Source organism: Ursus maritimus, unplaced genomic scaffold (genome assembly GCF_017311325.1).
Source record: "Ursus maritimus isolate PB19 unplaced genomic scaffold, ASM1731132v1 scaffold_7, whole genome shotgun sequence".
Classification (NCBI taxonomy): domain Eukaryota; kingdom Metazoa; phylum Chordata; class Mammalia; order Carnivora; family Ursidae; genus Ursus; species Ursus maritimus.
The window spans coordinates 49,133,671-49,149,507 of NW_024426885.1; the positions used below are offsets into that span (position 1 = coordinate 49,133,671).

At 38.4% G+C, this 15,837-nt stretch overlaps 1 protein-coding gene across 1 annotated transcript in view; it reads left to right on the forward strand.

Annotated features, from left to right (window-relative positions):
- The window catches only part of KCNMA1 (potassium calcium-activated channel subfamily M alpha 1), a 250,752-nt gene that overhangs the window by 219,390 nt on the left and 15,525 nt on the right, over positions 1–15,837 (forward strand). The gene's annotated exons all lie outside the window — the stretch shown is intronic.

The window sequence follows — 15,837 nt, forward strand, 5'->3', positions numbered from 1 at the left end:
AGCTTGCAATCTAGAAGGGGATACCGACGTTCGTCAGACTGTTGTACAAGTAAACGTTTGATGATGAATTCTTGAAAGTGTGAGGAGGATAAGGAAGAGGGGAGATTTTGTGGGGGAAGAGTATCTCCCCAAAGAAGGAAAGCAAATACAAAGACCTGGCGGTGAAGGAACCCGACAATTTAAGGAGGCCAGAGAAAGCCTTCGTAGCTGGGCCACAGTGAGAGAGGGAGAGGAGAGGATGAGGCAAGGTGGGACCTGTAAGACCAAGAAACTCATTTTCATGGCTTTGGTTTTTTTCTTAAGATCAATGAGGAGGCACTGAAGGATGGTTTTAAGCTGGCAAGTCATGTGATCAGGTTTATGTTTTAAGAGGATTGTCTTGGCTGGTGTGTGGAGGATGGCTCAGGAGGCAAGATGGCAGCAGGAAGCCTGAATATGAGGCTTTCAAAGTTTGGATGAGGACAGAGCTGGCAGAGCTGGAGGGAGGAGGGTGCATCTGAGTGGTGCTGGTCAGGAAGATTGATAAGACCTGGGGGTAGATGGAATACGAGCAGAAGATGGAGGAGGACGAAGTGTCAAGGGTGACTCCTAGGTCACTGCCCGTCACTGAAATGCAAGTCCTGGGAGAGGACCATGCATGAGGGTCAGGCCTGGCCAGTTCCCTGCTGCCGGGAAGGAATGAAGTAGTAGCAAGGGAAGGAGGGTGGGCTGGCCGAGGGGTCAAAAGCATCATTGGTTTCTTTTATGACTTGATATGCACCAAACAATCAAGGCGTTGTTTTTTCACTTTGAGACCAAAAACAAATAACAATTAAAAAGTAGGCCCCAGTTCGTGGAGCTCTCTTGAACTGCAAAAGGCAAAAGCAGACTCTAGAATGGGTTATAAGTGGGGATTGTGAAGTGTTCCCACTGAGTGTCTATTTATTATAGAGAAAAGCCTCTTTATTTTGGAATTCTCAAATTCACAATTTATGAAAATACAGACATAAGCTGGATAAAAACTGACCTTTGAGGAATCCATGAAAAAGAGTTTTATTGAACACATTAAAACCATAAACAGAGCTCAGAGAGTTTTTATACACATACGTTTCTTTAAGTGCTTAAGAAGGCTATTCTCCTGAATGTGTTAAACAACTGATATGCTAATTACACATTATTCTTCTCTATTCATTAAAGCTAATCCCAGAAGAACCTCTATTTGAGGAAAGAAAAAACATAAAGCTTTTTAAGACTAATTTAGGTTATTCTATATTCCTGAATGTGGTCCAACTGCAAGCATATCTTATTTTAAAAATTAGAATTATGGATTTAAAAATAATTATGAAACAATATTCATCTGAATTAAGGTTGACCAGGCATCATGCCAGACCTTTGCTTTCCAAAGCCAAGAAAAAGAGAAAAAGGTCACTAGAGAAGGCATTGTCGGTTTCCCAGGACTGGGGATTTCTTTCTGATGGCTTGGTGGTTCTGGGCCTAACCTCTCTACCTGCTAGTGATGTTGGCCTCGGTTTGGGCAAACTCCTCAAGCAAGCCAGAAGGAATGATGAAAGCTGCAGGATGTGCTCATGCAGTGCCTAATTGTCTGTACTGGTCTTCAGTTTCAAACAGATTTCTGTAACTCATCTCTTTGGAAATTTCATTTTGCTTCTGATCCTAATTAGAGAGCTTACAGAAGACCGGTCTCACTAAAAGATGATTAAACTGTGTACAGTAGCTTTTTTTTCAAGAGCTCCAAAATACACTATTAACATTTTATAAAATCCAAACTTATAAAATTATTTATGTTTCTACATATCAGACATGCAGGATATTCCAGGCAGCTATATAATTAGCAAGGCCACTTTTTCATACATTATAAAGAATTTCAAAATGAAGACTGCAGAGCTTTAAGCCAAGTGAGGAGCCCTTCAGAGCATGGACCGTGGGTGACCGCACAGGCCACACACCAGTGACACCAGCCCTTCATACCAGTAAGCCAGTAAAATGGATTTTAAGCAGCAAAGAACTTCACCCCTGCCCAACAGAAGGGGCACTGGGTGGCCGTGGGGTGGGGGTAGGGGGCACCCCTGGCTCTGAGCTGTACCACTGTCTGTCTGTAGCACCACCAGGGAGTCAGTCTTGGAAACTCAGATGAAAAATCAAAGTGGGTTGGCTTGAAATTTTTAAAAAGCCATCTCTAATCTCCTTTGAAATGCAAACTGAAGTGTCTGGGAGAGAATGGCTAAGGAGTGTATGGATGCCATGGGTCTGCCAGCAGCATTCCTTCTGAATTCCAGCTTGGGAAAAAAAGAGTCTCAGGAATCTAGTAACTGTCATTGTCATCATCTTCAGCTTCATTTATTGAGGGCCCAGAACTGTGCAAGGCATTTCAGCTACAGTGTCTGATCTTTTGGACAATAATGTGAATAAACCTGAAGCAAGACGTATTTGACTCATGCACCGACAGTGACTATGCAGATCATTAGTCAAACGCCTATCTGATTATTCCAGGCCCGGTGTCCCTTGTCTGGGATGCAAAGGTTCCACGGTGACATCTTGCATTGGGTCTGGTTCAACAGACCCAGCTGAATCTGGGCCTTCTGACAAAAACGTTACCTGTGATTTCTTTGCATTCCACCCCAGCCCTAATTTATGAAAAAACCCCAGGAGGTTAGTCAAGAACCAAGGGAACTGAACAGGTTGGCAAGAATGTAAATGGAGAAACTGAGACCCCTCCAAGCAGCGGGAGCCAGGGGTAAGCTGCCTTCCCAGGCCTTTGCTTACAAGCAACGTCGTGACGTTCGCACACCTCCTCAGATGTCCATGATCTCCTTTCTCTAGCCCCCAAATTGCCCCTTAATCATGTGTCTAAACATCCCCGGAATATTGTCCTTCATAACTCAACTCCTGCTGCTTACTGCTTCGTTTGTTAGAAGAATAATGTTTTGATTCGTCACAGGCATCCCTGAGCAGATAGGGATGTTGCAGACATGGCCTCGTGGCTCTCTCCTGCTAATCAACAGCAGAAACACATGATCAGAGGGAATAATTATGCTTGTGGGTATCTGCCTCTAGGAAGAGGCTCACAACTCAGCGATGTATTTTTTCAGAGTGGTACCAGCTTGCCGCTCACGCACTCACGGAAAAGATGAAAGGGAGCGTCTCTGTATTTAGAGCTGAAACCGGCGCTCGTGTGTTCAGACTTCTTTTCCACAGACCCCTCCCTCCCCCCACCGCAGCCCCAGTTTGAGTTCTACCTGGCCCCTCCCCAGGCAGAAAAGTCCCCAACCAAGAGCCGGACTGCTCGAATGCAGATCCCATCACCAGCGTTTTCTGGAGGCGTAAGCTTAACCTCTCTGTGCCTCAGTTTTATCATCTTTAACATTGGGATAATAATAGTACCTACCTTGTAGAATTGTCGAGATAATTAAGGGAGCTAAGGCTGTAAAGTGATTAGGGCAGCGCTCCACGCATGACAAGCTCGATACTCTATTTATTATTATTGATCGTTGCCTTCTCTGGGCACTTACCTACATGCCAGGCACTATTTGGATCCTGGGGATTTAGCAGTGGAAGAGGAAAAAGGAAAACTGCCCTCCTGTTTTCGGAACTTTCATTCTAGTGGGCGATAATTATGACGTGATTACGTCCGTCAGTAATGATAGCTACCGTTGGTAGGAGTAAATGAGTAATATCAAACGGGCGAAACAGGTTTGAAGAACATAAAATCGTTTGGGTGCGGAGACCCGTGTTAGCCACAATGGTCAGAGCAAAGTTGTCTCAGCTGAAAACTTGGAAGCCGACACTGAAAAATGAGAAGAGAGCCCCTGGGGGCGCAGGGGACGAGCCTTCCAAGGCAGAAGAAAGGTGGGGGCAAAGCTGAACAGTGGTGCTGAGCTGACTTTGGTGGGTGTGAGGGAGTCGTGCAAGGCCGTCGTGGATGGAACGTAGTAGATATGGAGCAGGGACATGCAAGAAGCAGTCAGGCAGAGCCATCGTGCACACTGTGAGTATTCTGAGTACAAAAGACCACGTTCAGTCAAGTTCTAAGTCAGGGTTAAGCACTTCACTCATCTTCCTTTGGATACCACCAGGATCCTCCTGAGGTCACTGCTTCCTGTGTGTGCTGGCTGGAAGGGCAAACCCATCACAGAGTTGACTCCCGAAGTAACCCCTGATTATTTTTCTGTCCCACACTCCATCCTAGTGCACTCATTTTAAGAGAAGAAGGGAAGAGAAACAGCACAATATATTGGCCTGAGGACCTGGATTGACATCTGGCTTCTAATGTATCATCTCTCATAGAAGTCTCAAAATGGCACATTGCAGGCAACACCCATCCCACAAACAAGTTCTGCATTTCCCAAAGTTTTTCATTTTTACATGGATTTTTTTTGCCAATATTTTAAAATCATAAGATTACACATCAAATGTGGATTTCCAGCTTATTTTGATTGGAATCACAGAGCAGATGCCCAAATAACCCACAAAACACCAGTTGGCTGGAGCTGAGCTATGCTTCCTTTAACGACAGCCCACACTGGTCCTTGTTGACCTCTCCCAGGCCTGCTTCACTCATCCCACTGGTCCCTGCCTGTGTATCCCACTGAACCAAACTTATAGGCCTCCCACTTCTATTTTTGTGAGCCTGCATGACTGTGGTTAGACAGCATCCTTGGGCTTCTGGCCATAGGCTTGTCCTTTGGGTCAGGAGGATGAGCACATGATGTCCATTTTCTTTGACCCCTCACCTTTCTTGGAATCCCTGCTGCTGAATCCCTCAGGAGCCTAAGAAAAACTTCAGTCTGAACATTTTGTGCCAGGCGTGTCTTTGCCCACTGCACCAATGCCCAGAGTGGGTATTTGCATGTTCAATGAATTAGTCCTTCATAACAAAGGCAAGGACTTGTAGAAGAAACGGTGTGGCACTGACCCATGGATTAGGACGTACCGGTTCTGGTCTCAGCTCACCAGCAGCCATGTATGTCTTTTCCACTGTCTGGGTCTCCGTTGGGTCCAACTGTTAATGGGAATGATATTAACAATCCCTTATCATGTTGGGGTAATCAGGTAAGGGCAAAGGTAGATGAAAATCTTTCACAGAGTAAACCAATATTTCTTCAGATCAAATGTAACTACAAAGAAGGGGGTTTATTACATGTGTGTGTACATATATACATATATGTGTATGTACTCACACACATGTATGCTATATGTTTCTGTATTCTAGTCTCTAATATCAGAGCTGGTCTCTGCCAGTGATAACTGAGCTGATGTTGGTAAGACTGAAGAATGTGGCCATCTGGAGGATGGACCCACATGATTTGCTTTCTTAATTGTCCTGGGGTTTCAGCTGAACCCCGGGAGGGTGTTATAAAGCAGACCAAGTTCTCCGTCAGCCCAAGCCAATCCAGTACCCTGTTACATAAACAAATGACTGCTCCCTGGCCCTTTTCCTTAGACTCCACTCAAGAGCCTCATTTCTTCTGCTCCCAAGGTGAGAGACAGCCCATGGGCCGTTCCGAGACAGAAGAGCTCGTGCCAGTGTCCATGTGGCCAATGGGAGTGTGCTCTGTTGCACCCAGAACGTACCACCGCTGTCACATCAGGCCAGGCAGGCCCGGGATTGGGGGGAAAAAAATCAAATCGTTCTCATCCTTCATGAAAGAAAAAATACTAAAAATAAAAATCTACACCATGAAAACTAGCAAATCTAAAAAATGGCAGCTATGGCATGGAAAATGACAATTTTAGAGCAATTATAAACGAAAGGCAAAGTGCCATTAAAGTTAAGGCAATGTTATTAAAAGATGTGTTAATTTTCAGTTAAATTTTCTATAAAAGACCAATTAGTTTAAAAGGCTTGACAGCATTAACTGTGAAACATAAGCTCTGGTAATTATACTTTAAAAAAATAAAAAGAGGAAGATGCAGCAGTGTGTTAGAAACACAGGCGCAGAGCGGCGTCCTCGGAGCAGGCTAGGTGGCACTGCGCGCTCAGATTTCCCTGTGCAGTCAGGCCCTTGCCCAGCCTGTCTCGGCTTCCTCCTTGCTTGTCACCCCGTCTACATACGGGATCTGAGAAACGTCAAAGTTCGGAGGCCAAGCAGGCCGTGCGTGTGATCTGGGCCAGCTCTCTGATAGGAGAGATGAGAACACAGAAGCAAAGGGAGAGGGAATTTTCCAAACTGGTTGCATTGCTAGCTGGTTGTTATTTTTATAACCTACCGTTTATTATCTGTGATGCATTCGACGTGACCCAGAGTATCTCATTTAACACTATCCTATAAGCTGGCTTGCACTGGGGTTTTGTGTTCCAGTTACACGGATGAGGAACTGGAGGCATAGAAAACTCAGGCAACCTCCCCGTTGTCATAGGTATTGAACAATGAATCGGGGATTTAAAACCATATGAACTGAATTCTAAGGCCAGTACACATAACCAGGGCTGCCATGTTGTCTTATTGGGAAGAAAGGCTTCCTTGGCTAGGGGTGGAACCCCAACCTTGGTAGTGGGAAGAGGGACTGCCATATTCCTTAGACTACATGGGGAGCTCAGGAGGCAAAAGATCGCCCTTCCATATTACAATCCTCCCTTCAGAAGTCTCTGTTTCTTCGATTCTAGTGTTTCTGTTAATCCAGAAGAGAATGTTGCCCTCTGGGTTGGGTGAGTTGTACAGAAGTCTGTTCTAGCTGGCACATTCTCCATAGAAATTGTCTGTGATCATTGGCATTTGACGACCTAGCATCTGTTTGCCACATGGTACGGAAACAGCCTCTTTCTATGCAGAAAGCTCAGGGTTTGCTGCTTAGCTGCAGCCCAATCAACGTCTGAGGAAATCTGTACCTTCCGTGATGACCAACTAGCCCTCCTCTCTCAAGAAAAGCATTGTCTTTGCACCAAGTTACTCAGATCACAAAGGAACCTAGACACAAGCTCAGAACACAGCCACATGCAGCTGAATACTGAGGCAGCCAAACGGGAGCGGGAGTGCTCTGTGGACAGATGGACACCATTGTTCTCCGTCAGAGCAGATACTGCTGCCCCCAGTGTGCTCCTTGATGCCTGCACGGGAGAATCAAGGAGAGAGATCTAGTGTACAGGTCAGAGGGTCGAGATTTGTGTTCAGAGTTGTGCGTGGTTCCCGAGCTGTTGAGGCACCCCTGAAACCCTGTGACCCACCCTGAAATTCTACCCGTTGATGGGAAATTTTGAAAGTGACACACTCGTTGAATAGAATACAATTTCAAGCCAAACCAAGACCTAGGGATTAGTAGATGCTCAATAAATGTCAGCGACTGATTGATCAAAAAGTCTGTGCTGTTACAGTGTAACCGATTTCAACACAGAAGGGGAAACATGTTAAGGTCAAATAGTTGCAATTTGACAAAACAATAACCTTTCATGTTGACCTTCTGGACTTAATCATTGCAAGGCAGAACTTACAGTGTTTTTTCTTTAAAAATCACTGACAATTTTCTTTAGAAAAGTTATTCATGTTCAGTGTGGGATATTTTGAAAGCACAGAAATATATAAAGAAAAACATTTAAGTGAACCATATTTCCAATACCCAAAGATAAGCATGATTAATATTTTGGTGTATTTCCTCCCAGATGGATAAATATGGATCACCCAGTTTTATATCTTGTCTTTTTTTCTTTTCTTTTAATGCTTAGTATTTTATCCAGAGCATTTAATCATGTCTATTATTGGGTATCATGATTTGCAATGCCTCCATAGGACTTCCTGAGACTCTAACCTATAGATATTCCCATTATCTACCTGTTTTGGGGGAATTTTACTTCAAAAATTTTTTGTTTTAACAATAATTAACCCTGTGATAAACATTATTGTACATAATCTTTGAACAAAAAGCAATTGATTATCTTGAGGCACACTTACCGGGCTTTTAACAAGTAGGAACACTTTCAAAGCTCTTGATGGGTATGGCTGGATTATCTCCTATTAATCACACTGCCATCACAGGTGTGTAAGTCCCATCGGATGTGCTCCAGTGGGCACTGATTATCATTTTCTCTAAAGGCCCTTTAATTGTGTTAATGATAATTTTTGAAGTATCTAAACTTTTAATTTGTATGTAATCATGTATATTTTCTTTTGTGAATTATTCTACAGTTTTTATGCTTAAAAAGTGCCTGCTGAACAGAGAACTATCAGGTGTCCTGAGATCAGTTACATATCCAGCTATATTTTCATCAGGTTGTTAGTGGCTACATTTTTTGCCTTTAACTATTTTATAACATTTGCTTCCTTTCTTTGGCCTAGTTTTACTGAGATATAATAGACTTCAACACTATGTACATTTAAGGTATCTAGTGTAATGATTTGATATTTGCGTATATTGAGAAATGATTACCACAATAGGGTTAGTTGACACATTCATCACCTCACATAGCTGCATATTTGTGTGTGTGTGTGTGTGTGTGAGAGAGAGAGAGAGAGAGAGAGAGAAAGAGAGAACTTTTAAAATCTACTCTCTTAGCAACTTTTAAATATACAATACAGTATTGTTAACTGCAGTCCCCCTGCTGTACAATTCATCCCCAGAACTACTCATCTTATGGAATGAATGGAATTCATCTTACTGGAATCTTGTATCCTTTCACTACCTTCACCTGTTCCCCCCAACCCCCGTGTCCAGCTGCGGGCTACCACCAATCTGTTCTCTGTTTCTGTGAGATCAGTTTTTTGTTTTTCGTTTTCAGGTTCCACATATGGGTGAGATCATACAATATTCAGATTTCTCCCTTGGACTTATTTCACTTAACATAATGCTCTCAGGATTCATCCATGTTGTTGCAAATGGCAGGATTTCCTTCTTTTTATGTCCTTAGGTTGTTTGCATGTCTTGGCTGTTGTAAAAAGTTCTGCAGTGAACATGGGAGTGCACTGTATCTTTGAGATAGTGATTTTGCATCCTTCAGATATACCAAGAAGGGGAATTGCTGGGTCATATGGTGGTACCAGTTGTAATTTTTTGAGGAACAATCATACTGTTTCCCAGAGTGGCTGCACCGATTTGTATTCGCAACCACAGTGCACAGGGATTCCTTTTCTCCTCAGCCTCATCAACATGTACTATTTCTTGCCTTTTTGACAACAGTCCTTCTAGCAGTTGTGATAGCTCATTGTGGTTTTCACTTGCATTTCCCTGATGGTTAGTGATGTTGAGCACATTTTCATACCTGTTGGCCATTTGATTATCTTCTTTGGAAAAATGTCTATTCAGTTTCTTTGCCCATTTTGAATAGGATTTTTTTGCATTTTTTTTGCCACTGAGTTATATGAATTTCACTTATTACCTTTTTCAGAAATTTAATATAAATATATTTTCATAGTCAAAGTATATAAAATAAATAAAATTATAGGAAAAATTAAAATCAATCAGTATTCTATCACCAAGAATTAGTCACCAAGTAAAATTTTGGAGTACTGAGTGTAATTATTTTTACATAAATAAACCTGTATCAGTTGACATCTGAACTTTTAACATGAGTTTTATATCAGGTTGTTTTTTGGATCCTTCCTTTTTGCATATTTTCCTATTATATCATATAATTGTTACGGTGCCATTAAATATTCTCTGAAAACATAATATTAATATCTGGGCAATGTAAGTAATTTAAGCGTATTATGATTTATTTAATCATTACCATATTGTTGAAGAGTTTTTTCCAGATAGCCAGTTACCCCTAAATCACTTGTTGACTAAACATTTTTTCCCTATGGTGTATGATGCTTTCCTTATCATATTAAAGAACAGATCAGCAAACCTTTTTTGTAAAGGGCCAGGTGGTGAATATTTTAGGTTTTTGAGAACCATACAGACTCCACTGAAAGTACTTGACATCTGTCATTATAGCACGAAAGCCCATTTGTAAACAAATGGGTATGTCTGGGTCCTAATAAAACTTTATTTAAGAAAACAGGCGGCAGGTTGGATTTGGCCCAAGGGCCAGATTTGCCAACTCCTGTATTGTTCATAGGACTATTACACTATCATTCTCAGTAATTTATTCTGGTTGATTGGTCTTCTCATTTTTGCTACTGTCTACAATGTTAAGTTATGAAATATTTAATATTTATTATTGTCCCTGAGAGGACAATTTCATAAACTGTTTCCAGAGGAAATTTAGCATAGTTGTGTTAAGTTTTTAAAAAGTCCAGTTGAGGGGCCCCTGGGTGGCTCAGTTGGTGAAGCTTCCAGACTCTTGATTGTGGCTCAGGTCATGATCTCCGGGTCATGAGATAGAGCCCTGTGTGGAGCCCTGTCTCTGGCACTGGGCTAAGCAGGGAGCCTGCGTAGATTCTCTCTGCCCTTCTGCCACCCCTCCCCTCAGACTCGCACACACTCTAAATAAATAAATAAATAAATAAATAAATAAATAAATAAATGTCCAGTTGAATCTATGATTAGGCATATATCAAACTTAAAATTTTTCCGGAAAAAATACAACATTATAACATCCCATTGACATGTTAAGAAACACAATATTCTTCTTTTTTATTTTTTCCCTAATAATCTTCTCTCTCTGTGGATGATCATTATTTTGCTTTCCCTTGAACAACAGTAGCTGTTCTTATGCATGACCAGGAACTATGATACTAAAGAGAGCTTCCAGAATAGGAGTGTTAATTCTCAAACGCCTATGACACTATAGTCTCTTTCTTATTTCTAATTTTATTTTTTTAGTTACATTTGTCATACTTGTTTATTTTTTCAAAGAATTATTTCTTGTATTTATCAATTTAATAAATATCCTCTTGCGATTTCATTAATTGATGCTTTATTATTTCATCCTTCTGCTTTTCTAAGATAAAAACGAACAATAAAAGCCAGTTCTTTTCATGCTTAGCATTATTTATTGTAATTCTTTTGTACTTAATAATAAAATCATTTAAGGCTCTGAATTTGTTTCTGTAGCTTTGGCCTCAATGCATGACATTCTTATATGCCATTTTCAAATAGTTAATTTTTAAATACTCTATATTCTAAGTTTGATTTCCATCTTGACCTATAGTTGGGTTTTAGAATACTTTTCTTTTGCACTTGGAGATGTTGAGATAGTTACTTTCATTTCTACTATTATTTTAGTTTTTCTGAAGTAGACTCTACAGCTTACACTTGATCGTATATATTGAGATTTTATACTTTGAGCTGTTGATCGTTTTTTTGTAATTACTGTTGGGAAGCTATCTGAAAATGTTGCAAAGTTTAGCACAAATCCACTAAATCGCTTTTATTATATCCTAATTTTCTCATAGTCTGGTCTGTTTGAGCTATGGAAGCTAGAAACACAGTGATAGTTTACATATCACCCTCAGTCCACATGTATTTTACTCTAATTGCTAATTAGTTTTACTTTCTATATTTCAGTATATTATTTTGTGCCTAAGTAGGTTACATCTTTATTGTACATTTTAACTATCAATGCAAAGCTAACTTGCTTAAAGTAACATTTAAAATTTCTCCCTGGAAATATAGTTTTCTATGCCTATTTTGTTTTGCTTTTTCCTATTTCTCTCTGAAAATATCAGAGTTTGATTTTCATTTTGGCTTTTGAATAAGTCTGAGAACCTTTGCAATTTAATCAAATCCCTTAGCTCACTTATGTTTAGCTATTAAAATATAATGTTATAATTTTGCATTATGCTTTATACATGCCTCTGTAATTGTGTCTTTTATTATCCATCTTTGGGTGTATAGACTCTATTTTTGTACGCATCTTTTCTCTAGTGATGTGTAAACTATCTATATTCTATTTTTGATTCTAGTTAGTGGTTACCAGACATTCTCTAAATATATTTGAAAGTATATTTTCTAAGCAATATTATCTAGAAAAATTTAGCTCTTGATTCTTCCTTTATATCCATCCTCTTCTCTCCTACCTCATTTTTCTGACTTTAAAAAATAAATTAATATTACTGTATTAAATAATTTTGTCATTTTTTTCTTTCAAGAAGTATTTTTGACATTTGCATGTAGTTTAGTAATAAAACATATAATCATTTCTTAAATTCCATGTTTCAATATATTTCACCAGTATTTTTAAACCAAATTTGCTCATTTTTTAATTTCTAAAAATTTCAAATGAACTTGAAGGATGCTGACTTTTGTTCCTGAGTATTTTTTAATGAAGTAAATCAATAACTGCTTAGATACTCAGAGATTCAAAAATATTTCTTTTTTTTAGTATTTCTATTGCCTTCACAAATAATTGATGATTTAGCTGCATGTAGAATTCTTGGAATAAATGTGTCCTTTCAAAACTCAGTTGGCATCATTCTTAAGTTTTCTAGAGAAGTCTCTGGCTAACCGATTGCATACTTTTTTTTTCCCCTTACAGTATTGTGTTTGGTCACATGTCTTCTTCATTTAATATTTTAAATTTAAATATTCACCTGTTACAGATTTAAGTGATGGCCGCATTCACTTGGTGAGCCATTTCAGTCCACATCCTCAGTTCATTCTCTCAGCTCAGGATAGGTTGTTTTCATTTGTTTCCTTGCTTGCTTACTCATTTTTATTTGCTCGAGTTTTGTTTACAGCGTTAACTTGTGAACACTTGGTATTTATCAATCTGAACCTCTGTTGTCTTTCCTCAATATCTACCAACATTCTCATAAAAAAAGACAGGCAGGCAGGCAGGAAGGAAGGAAGGAAGGAAGGAAAAAAGAAATAAAAGAAAGAAGAGAGAAAGAGAAAAGAAAGGAAAGAAAGCAAAGGAAGAAAGAAAGAGAAAAGAATGGAAAGAAAGAAAAGAAAGGTCTCTACATCTTTTTCTATCTAGTTTCGGCCAACTTCTTAGTCTTACTTCCACATTACTAATGTTGTGTGTATATGATTTTTAGTTCTACAACATAGTGCCTCTTTTTCATTATTGTTTTAATAAGAACACTTCACATGAGATCTACCCACTTAAATTTTTCAGTGTACAATACAGTATTGTAATTATTGTTTCTTAATGGATAAAAATCTGGCCATTATAAGTTTAGTTACCTTTTAACTATTTCTCTTTTGTTTTAACACCTTTATTGAGATATAATTAATAATCATGCAATTCTCCCATTGAAAATGTACAATTCTGTGATTTTTAGTGTAATCACAAATATGTACAACCATCACCAATGTCAATTTTGGAACATGTTCATTGCCTCAGAAAAACCCTGCATGCCCTTTAGCAACCCCCACTAACCTCTGTCCCCCTCCCCCAGCCCTAAGCAACCATTAATCTATTACCTATCTTTATAGATTTGCTTCTTCTAGACATTTCATATAAATGGAATCATACAGTATGTAGTCTTTTGTGACTGACTTCTTTCACTTAACATAATGTTTTCAAGGTATTAGTACTTCATAACTTTTTATGGTATGAATAATATTCGTATAGCTGAATAATACTCATGCATGGATATAACACATTTTATTTATGCATACATTAGGTGATAGACATTTGGGCTATTTCCGTTTTGGGCTGTTATGAATAATGTTGCTATAAACATATGTATACAAGTTTTCATATGGACATATTTTTAAAATTTCTCTTGGGTATATATATATATAGAAGTAGAATTGCTGGGTTATATAACTCTGTTTAGCCATATGAGGAACTGCTAAACTGTTTCTCAGAGTGGCAGTATCATTTTATATTCCCACCAGCAGAGTGTTAGTGTTGCAATTTCTCGACATCCTCACCAACTCTTGTTATGATTTGTCTTTTTGATTATAGCCATCCCAGTGAGTGTAAAGAGGTATCTCATTGTGGTTTTGATTTGCATTTTCCTGATGACTAGTGATGTCAAGCATCCTTTCATTTATTTTGTTGGCCATTTGTATATCTTCTTTTTGAGAAATGTTTAAGTCTTTTGTCCATTTTTTAAAATTGTGTTATTTTTCTTTATGTTGTTGGGATGTAAGATTTTATATATATAATGATTTTATATATATAAAGATTTTATATATATATATAACACTTATATATGTATCTTACTTAAGATTATATATATATTATACATATATATTCTGGATACTAGACTTTATCAGATACATGATTTGCAAATATTTTCTCTCATCCTGTAAGGCTTTTTTTTTCACTTTCTGGATAGTGTACTTTGATGTACAAAAATTTTAACTTTGATGAAGTTAAATTTATCTTTTTTGGGGAGATTTCCTATGCTTTGAGTGTCATGTTTAAGAATCCATTTTCATATCAAAGGTCATGACAATTTAGCCTATGTTTTCTTCTAAGTGTTTCATAGTTTTAGCTGTTACATTTAGGTCTTTGATCCATTTTGAATTAATTTTTGCATATGGTGTGAGGTAGGGGTCCAAATTTATTCTTCTGAATATGGAAGCCCAAGAATTGTAGCACCATTTGTTTAAGAGACTATGTTCTTTCTCCATGGAATGGTCTTGGCACCATTGTTGAAATCAATTGACCAAAAGCATATGAATTTCTTTCTGGACTCTCAATTCAGTCCCAAGTCTGTCCTTATGTCAGTACTACACTGTCTTGATTATAGTAGTGTTGTAGTGTGTTTCGAAATTAGGAAGTGTGATTTTAGATTGGTTATTTGGAGTGCTTGCAACTTTATATGAATTTTATTATTTTTTTAAATTTTTTAGGATTTTATTTATGTATTTGAGAGAGAGAGAAAGAGAGAGAGCACGAGCAGGGTGGGGGGAAGAGGGAGAGGGAGAAGCAGACTCCCCACTGAACAGGGGGCCCAATGTGGGACTCAATCACAGGACCCTGAGATCATGACCTGAGCCGAAGGCAGACGCTTCACCCACTGAGCCACCTAGGCACCTCTCATATGAATTTTAGAATCAGCTTTTCCATCTCTATAAAAATGGTTTTGGGGGTTTTGACAGAGATTGTACTGAATCTCAAAATTGGGGGAATACTACTGTCTTAATAACATTAAGACTTCCAATCTATAAACATGGGATGCCTTTCCATGATTTAGATTTTCTTTAATGTCCTTCAACAATATTTTGTAGTTTTCAGTGTACCAGTCTTGTACTTCCTCAGTTAAATTTATTCCTAAGTATTTATTCTTTGTGATGCTATTATAAATGGAATCTCTTAATTTTATTCTTGTATTGTTCATTGCAAGTGTATAGATATACAAATGATTTTTTGTATATTGACTTTGTACCTGCAAACTTGCTGAACACGTTTATTATCTATAATTGAATTTTAATAGATACCTTAGAATTTTCTATATATAACATCATATTCTCTGTAAACAGAGGTCGTTGTACTTCTTTCTTTCCGATGTGGTTACTTCATTTTTTTGTAGCCTCGGCTAGAGCTCCCAGTGCTGTGTTGAATAGAAGTGGTAAGAGCTGACTTCCTTGTCTTGTTCCTGATTCTAAGGGGAGAGCATCCAGTCTTTCACCAATAAGCCCGCTGTTAAATTTGGGTTTTCGATACATGCCCTTTATCAGGTTGAAGAAATTGCCTTCTGTTCCTAGCTTGTTGAATGTTTTTATCGTGAAAGTTTATTGGATTCTTATCTCTAAAAATATCTTACATAAAAAATTGGGTAAGTTGTATGAAGTCAGCTTTCTTATAATCTGATCTTTTACTTCTTATAGAAATTATATTTTCTAAAAATTTTATTTAATTCTAAAATGGATGCTTCTTTTCCTTTTACTTCTTCCAGCAACCATTTAATCATTCAAAATGATGCTTTTCCTTTATATCTTAAATACTGTGGTTTCCTTGTAAAAAAATATTTATACTGGCTTTTTAAATTTCTCTCTACCTTTATTTCTCTCTACCAAAAAACAGAGTTTGGTATATGAGGTTGTGAATGTTCTGCCACC